Source organism: Crassostrea angulata, chromosome 2 (assembly GCF_025612915.1).
Source record: "Crassostrea angulata isolate pt1a10 chromosome 2, ASM2561291v2, whole genome shotgun sequence".
In the NCBI taxonomy this organism is placed as follows: Eukaryota; Metazoa; Mollusca; class Bivalvia; order Ostreida; family Ostreidae; genus Magallana; species Magallana angulata.
The window spans coordinates 58,823,151-58,836,220 of record NC_069112.1 but is presented as its reverse complement, the minus strand read 5'-3'; the positions used below and the strand labels follow the sequence as shown (position 1 = coordinate 58,836,220).

The following is a 13,070-nucleotide window of genomic DNA, read 5'->3' as shown; positions in this document are numbered from 1 at the left end:
GCTAAGGGTTTAGCTGAAAACAATCAGACCCGGACGCCAAACACATCAACCTCACAAAGAGTGAGAGACTCAGTTGTCTTGGAGATCTTAACGAATCTCCCTTGTGATTATTTCGGACAGTCGATGACGACCAGCTGTGACGCAGTACCGGGACCAGCAAAGAAACCACAAGGATTGTTGGCATCAGATTCTGTCAGTCCTACAGTGACGGAAACATCATGCAGCCGGAACGACAAATCTAAATAAAAGTCAATTAACAGGTGTCAACTAGATGCTGTTATCTTTTGTCTTGTAGGCCTAATGGTCATAACAATATGCACGATATATTTATATATAAATATAACACAGGAAAAGCCTAACCGAACTATTTCCCCTAAATTACACTTCCCTGTACTAGTTTTAATGTTCATAATTTGCATGATTGACTCATCTAAAAAGGCTAAACATTAATCAAAATAAGATTATTTTGTTTATAACGTAAGAAAGAAAAAGTTGAAATTTTCTGAGATAATTCTTCAAGAAAAATGTGATAAATGTTTAAGGAGATGTTGCTTTGGCGATTATAATATTGTTCCGGGTCATAATTACAGTGAAAGAGCCTATTATTGATCAATAAATTTGTTGAAAATTGACATATGTGAAGCACCTTAATTGTAGGATGAGGCAGGAAGTATGCTAAATCAGTTTCTTTAGCGGGTCATGTGATTTTTTTTCTGCAATGATGGCTACCTTTATAACCGGCAAGAATATTAAAAAAATAATTTAATTAATGACACATAAATATTTACATCTATTTTTAACAAATTAATAAATTGTTTGTAAAAAGTAGGTAAAATCCACTAAAGTGCTGTTAATGTACATTATGTACATCAGTACGTTAGCTAAAAGTAACAGCCAGATCGTCTCATATTGGAATTTGAGTCTGACATCATCATGATTGTTTTTTGCAGTACGTGGTACAATGTATTATGTAGGTAACTGTGCATCAATGAACGGGGCGTTTAGATTTTCGTACTGTTGTTTCTATAGAGCTATGAATCTACTATAAGTTTTCGTAAGAAATAGAAGGAATTATGCTTGGTGGATGTAAGTATATCATTATTGTTGTAAATGATTGACAGAACGTGTTATTTACAACTATCTTGATGACTAGGGAAAACGTTAATTGTGTAGTAGACTTTTGTCACTATTAGCAGTTTACTTGAGGCCCCAACATGTATTAGCCCTAAAGTAATCGCTCTATCACGTTCTTTGCGGTGACTTTACGTTAAAGTACGTTTTTAAGTAAAAGATTACTGCATAATCCTCGTCTTGACTTACTTCCTATATACTTCACCAATATATAATGCTTGTTTTTTACAAAGAAACTAAATGCAAACTGAGTTGCTTAAATCAAGGGTTAAGGTCAAGGAAAAGATCTTAAAAAATTATAAATATTTTAGATATTATATGTAATGTTTCTATGACCATCGTAGGAAACAACCTTGACGTGTCGCTTTTATAATTCAATAATTTGCAAAAGATAAATTTGTCTAGCTCATATTAATAAAACTACTGTGTAATAACAGCCTTATAACCTATAACTAATAGCATTTATTTGCATTGCATTTTATAAGATAAGAGATCGTGATAAACCTGATATTATTTTCACACTATGATTCTAACTGTATTTTACATTGAAAAGTACCTAACCTTTTAAATTGTGGGACCTGAATTTCTGCTGCAAAACCACCACCGATACAAAGTTCTTTTATATTATGACAATGTATTAAAATTCTACTGATTTTTTACTTGCATTGCCTAGTACCCAATAAATTTATTATCAGTCACTTTGCACAAAACAATCGCGCAAGAGTGATCTCTGTATAAAGAGGTGTAAACTGTCTGCAGATTAAACAGTAGTGGATATAGAGGATATCTATATTGTGTGATTTTATATTTGCTTTATCCAACGAGTTGAAATGGTGTATATATTCGCGAGGCTTGCCGAGCGAATATAACCATTTCAACGAGTTGTATAAAGCAAATATAAAATCACACAATTATAGATGTTCTATTTATCTCCTACAATTTCATTTATATTATGAAGCTTTTGAGACAGTCCCTTGTGTGACACAAATTAGTTTTTTTTTTTCAAAGATTAAAAACGATGATGCAACGTTGTGTTATGCGGCTATTGTGACCTTGCACAATACAATTTAGTACGTCATTCCTGAGATAAATCTAACTGTTTTAATGTAAAATTTCACTGAAATAAACCTTAAAATAATTTTTTAGCTCTAGATAATTTTTCTTAGAGCTTATTTACTTGATTAAATGGAAATTCCGATTAGAAGAGTTGAATAATCAAGTTTGTTGACATACACAAAGTTGCGAATGCTCGTTAGTTTGAATTGACTCGAACGAGGAACAGTTGTTGATGCATGATGTTTAATGAAACAAACACTACGCTAGCCTTATGATTCGAAATTGAAAATAGTGAATAAGGATGCTTACTGGTGGTGGAATCAAAGTCTCATGAAACATTATTTCGGTAAGTTCTTGTATATAAACACAACCAGAGCGCTCTGTTTTCATCGCGTCGTCATGATGAACTCCTTGATAGTTAACGTAATTTGTAGTTTTATAAACTTCACAAAGCAAATTGAAAGTTTGAAGTGGGCTAAATTTATCAAAAATCTTGACAAACAAGCCCCCCCCCCCCTCCCTCACAATAGCCCCCGGTTCCGACGCCTGTGCTACGCAGTTATGTGTTTTCCTTCATATTTGTAATTTAAATCTTTGACAAATTCAATTTTATATTAATTTTTGTAGTAGATATAGTTATGTTGAAAGTACTAGCAAATCTTCGAAAATAGGTTACTAAAGCGTTGAAGCAAGGGGCTGTGTCAAAAGTAGTTCCGACCGGAAGTATTTGATATAGCATCACCCGTGTGATATAGCAAAGGTTTATCACACGGGTAATATACACCACACGTATGAGATAAAACTCTCTATCCACTATCACCAAATAAAAGGTGACTTGATATTGATTTATAATTGTAACATTTATTGTAGATCGGGGATTACTTCCACCGCATATTTATCAATTATTTAAGAATTATTTAAATTCTTTTAAATGGTTTAATGTATGTATTTATATATAAATATATATATATATATATATATATATATATATATATATATATATATATATATATATATATTCCTGCTGATCATGTCAAGAAGCAATTCAGACCTAGCCCCTTAACCTGGAGACATCACACCACCCTCCACCCCACCCCCAACAAACTAAAAAAGACTTAATATATTGAAAAAACATGCATTCTTCATCCATGACAGATCAATTGCTATGTAGATCATGATTCTGTGGATGGTTCTGACCCCCATGAAACGGATAAAGGCTAACTATCTTGAATAATGTTGATATTCATCTTACCACCTACACTGTAGCCATATATATTCGTGTGTTAATGTCAGGGGGCATCATATGTTGTAAAGTATATGACCCTGGGGAGGAATAGAAAATGATAAAATATATGAATTATTATGAAGATCCACATCTCTATTAATCTATTTTTACTCATATCTGAATATGGATTCTTCAGACCTATTTTATTTTATTGATATATACAGTTTGACCAATGTGGGCTATAAATGAGTCCTACTTCAACGAGGATCCTGCTTTGTTAATACTTACCCCGATGATATATATATATATATATATATATATATATATATATATATATATATATATATATATATATATATATATATATATATATATTCTGTTTTGTTTATCCTATAAATAAACAACAGAGAACAAGATATCTTTGAGCCAATGCTCACTGTGATACCCCAGCACAGATGTAAGTAAACATAATACGCATAGGCGTCGGAACCGGCCGGGGGGGGGGGATGAATTAGGATTTTCATGAGTTTAGGATTAAGTTTTTTTTTGCTTGTTAAGATTTCTGAGGATTGGCTAGCCCTCCCCCCCCCCCCCCCCTTCACCACTTTCAATTTGCTTCCGACGCCACTGATAAGCAAAATCGATATAAGCAGGAAGTCGATATTGAACTTGTTGAAAAATAAATCCAACAATATGGCATGCTTAACAAAGAGTGTTTTAAATTTCAACAATCTGAGAAATATTGATCGAAAATTTGTTAAAAAATTAGTCTATACTACACACAAATTCGGCATTTAACAGGAAGTTGGCGTCTGACTGGTACACCCCCCCCCCAAATATGGTCTTCCTTAATAATGAGTGTGTTACATTTTCAACCATGTATGATTTTTGAATTAGTTGCTGAGAAATCTTTGAAGGATTTTTTTAAAAAAATGTTGCCTAAACTAAAAATGAGCAACGTTATCATTTGACAGGAAGTTGACGTCTGGTTGTTACACAATGACAAAAATTAATCCCACAGTATGGCATACCTAATCAAAGACTTCAAATTTCAAGCATCAACTTACGGAAAAAAGTGGAACATTAATGTGATATAGACAGACAGACAGACACAAATATATTCAAACATACAGACAGAGGAGTATATGGAGTTTACTCTTAATATCATTTGAAACGGGGGTATGAAAATACCAATCATATTCCAAGAGATGGTTTTGCAACTGAAATATTTTTTAGAAGAAAAAAAACCTACAGTATTGATCAGATCCAACCTAACACCAGCGTAAACCTAATCTGTACCCCGGGTTTACATTTGAGGTTTACATGTACCTTGGGTCTACGGTTTACTTCTTAAGAATTTGTGTCCACTTTGGGTTTACTCGGGATTTGCGTTTGAGGTCAATTGAACGCACTGAAGTGTGAAGCGGACCCGTTTTTTTTATCTTACTATCCTACTGCTTGTAATTCCCACCCCTTGTATATATATATTTTGAAAACACCGTCTGCTTTCAGGGGTATACTTCTGATCGGGGTTTAGTTTCTGTGTCTACTATGAGTTTACTTTGGGTTTACTCTGGGTCCACTCTAGTAAACCCGGAGTAATCCCAGAAAGTAAACCCAGCGTTTAGTTGGGGTTTACTTTTCATTAGGTTGTGTCTGATCGATACTGTAGGATGGGAATAACATAGTATCATTCTAACCGTATATAGACAATAAATATAACTTGAGTATATGTTACTGATCCCCCTTAAAAAATCTGGAACTCTAACAGACACCAGCGATCATATCTGGGTAAATCGTTTATAAATTATTTACAGTTACAAAAATGATATTGTTTATGTATTTTTTATAAGAAAAAGGTGCCGTTTTTATCAGCTAATATTATTTTAAGACCACTATTATCATTTTCTTAGATTTTTGACCATCACGTTAAATATGAATGTTAGGATTTGGTGTTGTTGTTTTTGTTGTTTTTTTATTTGTGTGTGTTTGTGTGTGTTGGGGGGGGGGGGGGGGTTATAACTACTTAAGTAATCCAATTTAATAACATCTAAAACCTTTTTGCCCATCTATTTAAACTCAAGAACATTTTTGCTGGGGGAACTAATGTCAGTTTAGCTACTATTTACCCACCAGAATGGCAATTTTTCAAAAGGTTTTTGTGCATCTAACCGATACCCCATTTCATAATTCCAGAGAAAATTCAGGTATTGTGAAAATTCTTTTTGGAGTTTTTGGAACCATTTCTTTTGTAAAAAAAAAAAAAAGCACCTTTTTGACCCTCAGGGTTGAAATAAAATTTCTAAGACCTTATACATCAACAGGACGCCTCCAATTTTATGCCAGAGTTGGCTTGGCTTATGCATACATGTAACTAGTTAATTTATTGGAACCACATTTTTATGTAAAACAAAATAAACGTACTTTTCAGCATCTAATTGACCCCTTGGATTAAAATCAAATTTCGAAACCTTATTGCACATCTTAAGGACACCCTAATGATGATTTAGATACTGTGTAAACTAAAAGAGGAATTTAAAGAGTTTCGGATAAAACAAAATAGTAAATCAATATATTTGGGACTCCATTCGATCGAAGCTATGAACCAATTGACTAGAATTTAAACAACAGTTTCCTCTACATTTACTTCGATTCTGTAATGTTGTTGTTAGTTACGCTTACCTGTGTTTAACTGTCTATTCCATTGTTAAGTATTCTGACAGTTGTGATGTTATACATATATAAAGTTTGGATATAAAAAGCAAAATCAAAACTTGCAATGTTATTACTTTTTACACTTACCTCCGTATTGATCTATTCCTCTGTTGAGTATTCTTACAGATGTAATGTAATACACAGCCTGCAGATCCACACTCCACCATGGAGATTTGTCGCCATCACCTGTGAATGTACACTTGTCTACAAGATGATTTGTTCCTCTGTTGCCATCCACTGCATACGCGGCGTTATAGTCAAGTCTCGTTGATGACTGTTCGGCAGGTTTACGTAATGCGATGTTCGGCATAACTGTCAACGAAATACAATAAATAATAATATTTGCATGATAAAGATATGAGGATACCATTAAATACAATAGAGAAATAGCTGTGACAGTTGATTTTTAACTGAACTGTAAATGTAATATTGAAGCCATTTACTGCCGCAATGGACCCATATATTGAATAGTACGATGACCACTGTTCGGTATGTTTACCTAATGCGAAGGTCTGCAGAATTATCAGAGAAAAATGTCGATGTCTAGTGATTACATACTGAAAATACAATGCAATTTAAATATAAAATGAAAAAATAGTATTGACGTTAATGGTTGTTAATCATGAATGAAGCCAATCTGCAAAATTTTGTTTCATTTAATTTCTTTGGAAATAATAAGCTATAGACTATAGAGTCTTTCTTAAATGACTTCATATTAAGTATGGCTTTAGATATTATTAAAATACACACACAAAAAATACAGACAAAATTATTTTGCATCCAAAGTATGTCAACATCTATTATATAATTTACTGGCATTAGAGTGAAAAATTTATGAATCTCTTTTTTAAACGAAGCCCGGGTTATAATGAAATGTGGTCAGTTTAAATACATGTGTATCTATTATAGAAATTATACATGGCTGTTAATTAAGGAAACAATGGAACATAATTGATATAAAGTTTGAAGTTTTAGATAAAATGATTTAAATAATGTAGAGCCAATAATCTTCGTAGGGGTCAAAGTGAGGGTCAAATTAGTCTCAAGTAATTCCAAGTAATTAGATTCATGTGTTGACAAGATTTGTGTTTAAACAATAAAATGCCTTCTGTGTTGTTAAATACAGTCCCTGAAACGTACTACTTTCCACTTTTTGTGTGCGTTCACAGTGCGCTCACCGTGCGTTCACTAGCGCTCCGCTCCGTTCGCGCTCACCGTTCACAAAGCGCTTACTGTGCGTTCACCGTTCGTTTAGCGTTCACATATAGTTCAGTTTTTTATTCATTTATTCTAAATCGGAACTCCAAAATGAAAGGATCGGTCTTTGCTAGTCACAACAAAATGAGAAAAGAACCCGAGCGAAGGAAACTTACATTAGATATAAAATATCATTTTAATAAGAATTTAGTCCGTAGAATTTCAAGAACACATTCTCATTCTGTCCGTTTTTAGTTGTTGTTTTTTATGACTTCAAGAATTAATAATAAATGATACAAAGACAGAGAGGAACGTTTTCTTTAATTAATACATTCCTTTACAATGGTTTTCTCGGGGTGCAACTTCAACCTTTCCAAACAGGCATTATTTTCATGATTTTTGTCGATTTGAAAATGGCGTATGTACATGTATATATAGGCAGTTACTGGGAAAATTTTAGGTTACACAATACATCGACAAATTCCTACACAAATATATTTATTGATCCATTTCAAGACTTCAGTCGTTTAAAACAGAAGAATTCAATCAACGAACGATTCGATACATATATAAATAGACAAAATTATAAATAATAAACGGGCGTATTTTGTGTACTTTTCACGATTCATATAATATAATAATATAAACGAATCCTTTCTTGTCAATGAACTGGACAGATCAACTTAACAAATGTTGATCTAAAGATGCGTGTAATTTATAGATTAGCATTAAATCCCAACGATTTTTCTGTAAATGCATTGTGTTTAAAATGATTTATAAGGTAATTATAATTTCCTCGAATCGTGTTTACATATTTCGCCGAACGAATCAGTCGATTACCATTAAACTCATTTAATTACTATAAATATATGACAAAATGATGTAAATGTTTGTTTAAAATATAAAGAAAAGTTCTTTAACTGCTTTATTTGTTATAATACATATGTATTATGTAATCGCTTTTTTGTTAATTTACGTAATGGTTTACACTCCGCGTACGATTTAATATTTCCGATGTACAGGCATTTAAGTTACCTCGTTCAAAATAGTAGTAATTAAACATTTCTATTATTACATTACTCGATTATTCGTTGATTAAATTATTATTGTCTTAAATTTGGTTTTATTTAACTATTTTTTTCCTAAACATAAATGGTATCATGGTATAAGATAAAGAAGGATATATATTATTTGCAGGATAAGATGTAAGATACCGGATATAGGATATGATTGGATTGTTTTGTCAACAAGATGTAACATGAGCAGCACTGTACTCATAGTTTTCATGATTACCGACGAGATGCAATATAAGGATACCCACGAGGCACTCCGAAAAAAATTGTTCATCTTGCTTTCACAAAGCGTTAATAACATAACGTTCACCGTTCCCTTGCGCTCCGTTTGCACTTTGCGTTCGCTCATTGTTCACCGTTATTAGTGCTCACCAAATTCTGTTTACCGTGCGCTTACATCCACCGTTCAAGTGGGAAAGTAGAACGTTTCAGGGACTGTAACGGTCTTTGATTTTATCCATGTTTGAAAACCCTTAATTATCCAGATTTTTTTTATTTGTACCATAAATCTGCCTTTTATATAGACTGACTTTGTTAGTTTTCCAGTGTACATAATACGATTAGTTATTCAACGAAATGATTGGCAGTTGTTCCACGGAGATCTACTACAAATTGATAAAGGGATCCGAGCCGCCGATGCATTTATGTACAATGTCTTTTTTTTTAATGGCATTATATCCATTGAGAAAATTGCAAAAAATTTCTAAAATGCTTATGTACCATTTATATACTTTTTATTTCAATTTCAGTTATAAAGTGTGAAGGAAAAATAAAAAACATTAAGATGAAAAAATACTGTGGCTAAGGATTTATCAATGTAGTGACAGCAGAGGTAAAAACGATTATTTATTAATATTATATAACATTTTACTAAAAGATTATTTTTGCATCGCATTCAGAACCATTTGACAAGGGGTAATGATTTTGACAATTAAGGTTAATGGCTTTATGGTATTTCTAATTATAAAGTATATTAAAAACGCAAACGTAATGTAAAAAAATAAGCATTGTTTACATTAACCTTATCTTCATATTAGCCCTGCCCCGGAATTAGAATCCCTATCCCGAGGGTAATCAAGTTTATAATTGTCATGATTGCTGTATAGTCTTTCTTGATATGCTGTCGGTTTCCACCTAGTGTCAGCAGAAAAAGAACGATTTTTTGAACATTTATTACATGTGTGTATAAACTCATTCTATATCACCATATCTATATCACCATATGCCCCTTTCCTGGATTATTAACCCTGTACCCAAAGGTCATAAAATGTTATAATTTAAGTAAAAAACCTTATAGTTTTTCTTGATAAACAGACAGTTCCTACTCAGTGTCAGCACGTGAAAAAAGGATTTTTATCATTATATGCAACGGTACTAAACTAGCTTTTTGCATCGACCTTTAAAACCCTTAAACACATGGAATTTACAAATTTGGTAGAAATATGAATGCATTATATTTTTAGTAGAATTTCTTAGATACGCAGAAAAAAGTAAAATATTATAAAAAATGGTCAAAATTTGGTCCTGCCCATATGCAATTTTACCAAAGAGTCATAAAATTTATAATTTATGATGCATAATGTCACATTTTAATGGAAATGGCGTAAGTAATTTTCAATATGAAGTAATAAATGGGCAAATGTTAAAGGTGCATGGTCACGATTTTGGTCAAAAATTATTTTTCTGATTTTAATGTTTACAATGCTTCAGTAAGGCATCTTTAATTGGCAACCAAAATTTAAGTGCAATTTATTGACATATAAGCTAGTTACAGAGCTAACAATTCTTTGCTTTGTAAACAAGACATTTGTTTACATTATGAATGTTGAAGTGATAATTCCAATTTTAGACCTTAAGTGAATGTCGTAAACGTTGGGATCTGTTTATATGTGCCTAAAATGAAAAAAATGATAGACAAAACAACTTGAAAAAGATTTTTAGTGGTATTTTGAACCTATGTAAACAAAAACAGGGCACGAGCCTTGTTTACATTACAAAGGTTGTGAGCATTGTATCTTGCTTATAACTTAACAACTGGATATTAAATTTTATTTAATCACTAAAACTGAATTCCTTAAGCGTGGTAAATAATAAAAACAGAAAAACAAAACTTAACAAAAATCGTGACCATGCCTCTTTAACGCTCGGCGGGCGTCGCATTAACACGGACGACGACGGTAAAATACTAATTCTAATAGGTAATCAGAGTGCCTCGAGTGACATAAAATTAAAAATACCTGATGTACTTTTCAACAGTTCCTTTTATGAGGCTGTCCAAGCAAACATCAGGCGAATATATAAGAGAACGTCGCACATCGATTTTCACGAATATTTTGTTTTTCCTCTGAAATAGTTTATTTGTATTCTCTTTTAACCCACAATAATGATGATTTGCTTGAAAAAATAATTTAAGTGGTTATTCGGACGGGAAAATATATATTTCATTCTCTTATATAAATCATTGAAACCATGTACCAAACTGTGAGCTTTAAAATCCAATACATTGTTATTGGTGAGGGTTTGTATTTTTTATAAATGAGAAAAATATTTTGACTTTTTATTGATAAAATAAAATGAGTGGGAAACGCTTGCGTTGAAAAACTGTAGACAAGTATATTTTGGTAATGTTTGATAATTTCAGTTACCTCCCTTGCCAAATGAATATTTGGAGGCTTAAAAACTTAAGAAAAAAATAAAAGCAATAAATTTTCAACTATAAATAATTCATATAAAATCAGCTTAATTGTTTATGATAGACATAATTTTTTTTAACGCTGAAATATATTTTAAAAAAATATTCAGTGCGGGTATATTTTCAAAACCAGTGTAAACAAAGATGGCCGCCGCTAACGTCTGTGCACAGCATGCTGCCAGAGTTGATTGTTTTTCGGTGTTTTGGTGATGTTGTCTCGATCTCAAATACCATTGGAAGTTAAATCAGGTCGCAAATAATAGTAAGCATCCCGAACCTTTTATTGAAACTGAGATAAATTACTGTTACCAGACGAATTTCAACAAGTCAGCCAACAAATATTATGCAGCTATGGGTACATTTATGTACACATCCACTCCTCAAAGAAAAAAGCAAGAGGTGTTCACCCGATGACGACAGAGGAATGTTATTTCTTGACAAATGGGTAGTTCCAGAGGGGTCAGGTAAATAATATGCATTGAGAGAGAGAGAAAGAGCATTCTTACATTTATATTATTTAATATCAGATGTTTACTTGCACATTTAATTTGTATTAATTGCATTCACATTCCATGAATAAATCTTTGTAAAAAGAAAGTACAACAATAATCATAGAGTGTTTCATGTGGTTAATATTTGGAAAATATCCTACAAATTTTTTAGATAGGATTGTGTTGAGATTTGGAGTACTCTTTTTTTCCTTTGATAGGTCAATTTAGTCTTCAATCTTCATCTCTTTAATTTTCGTAATTGAAAAATATTGCTTTGTTAAAAATTGAAAAAAAAATGTTATGAAATGACGAGTTCTTATAACATACACAGCAGAAAATATGGGGTGGGTTTTTTTTTGTTAGCACAGCAATATTATTTAACACAGCAGCTATTGACTTGGCAATCGGTCAGAGTACATATCTGACATGTGACAAGAAATGTAAATAAACAATTTCACACAACAGTATGATATTAGTTTTGCAAATGATAATCAGAATATAAAATGGAATCTCTGTATGTGTTCCACAATATTTATTATCAATTTTAAGATCTTAACACTTGAAGGTACATGAATTTGTTTTATTATGTGTTTCTCTATTTTTTTTTTAGAGAAGTGCAAATGAAATATTCTTCTGGAAAATACTGTCCTTCTATATTTAAACTTGGATAAAACATAGAAAAAACCCTACAAGATTGCTGAAAGAAAAAAACCCATCAAGTTGCTTGGCATGATGGATCTAGATGACTTTTACAGCATCTAATATCATGGGTAAAAATGATATTCCTGCATATGAAACAGTGAAAGTGCGCCGAATAAGAAAGAAGATCAAGAAGGGGGTTCAGGAATTATGTGAAGGAGTAATTTGAAAGGATATATTTAGATGGCAGAGAAACTAAATAGATTTGCAAGTCATTATATAAATGGCCATATTCATTTAAAATAACCAATGTTTTCCTAAGGAGTGGTTGAATTTCCAGAAGATATCTCTTGGAATTTGTTTTTCTCAATTTAATCATCTGCACATTTTTCTTCAATGAATAAAGGATGCAAACAAGACTAAAATAAGATGCTTTGAAGTTTGTCAGATTGACCACATACATGTATGAGAGAGAGAGAGAGAGAGAGAGAGAGAGAGAGAGAGAGAGAGAGAGAGAAAGAGAGAGAGAGAGAGAGAGAGAGAGAGAATGAGAATGAACTTGTCTTCATGCATCATGCACTGTATGTACATGTCATCATTTAGCATTTTAATGCTCAATAAATTGTTAAATTGTTATCTTGCACGAGTTTATTCTCTGTTTATTTATTCCAAATTGCTACTGCACACTTCCTTAGATAACTAATATAATTTTAATGTTATTATTAGTTTGATATCTTCATCTATTATGGTTGTTTGTCATACTATGAAAGTAACTTATACTAGCCTAGTTAATTTGTATGTTAAGAAATTTCAATATCTTGAGTAAATAACTAAATATAATTAAATATATT

At 32.0% G+C, this 13,070-nt stretch overlaps 1 long non-coding RNA gene and 1 pseudogene across 1 annotated transcript; one reads left to right on the top strand and one right to left on the bottom strand.

Annotated features, from left to right (window-relative positions):
- Nucleotides 1-6,437, bottom strand: LOC128174579 (fucolectin-like; annotated as a pseudogene).
- Nucleotides 6,438-10,793: 4,356 nt separating this feature from the next.
- On the top strand, nucleotides 10,794-12,855 carry LOC128173112 (uncharacterized). The gene is made up of 3 exons (XR_008242428.1): nucleotides 10,794-11,351; nucleotides 11,439-11,553; nucleotides 12,191-12,855. It is a non-coding gene; the product is annotated as an uncharacterized LOC128173112 (long non-coding RNA).
- The last annotated feature ends 215 nt before the right edge of the window (nucleotides 12,856-13,070 follow it).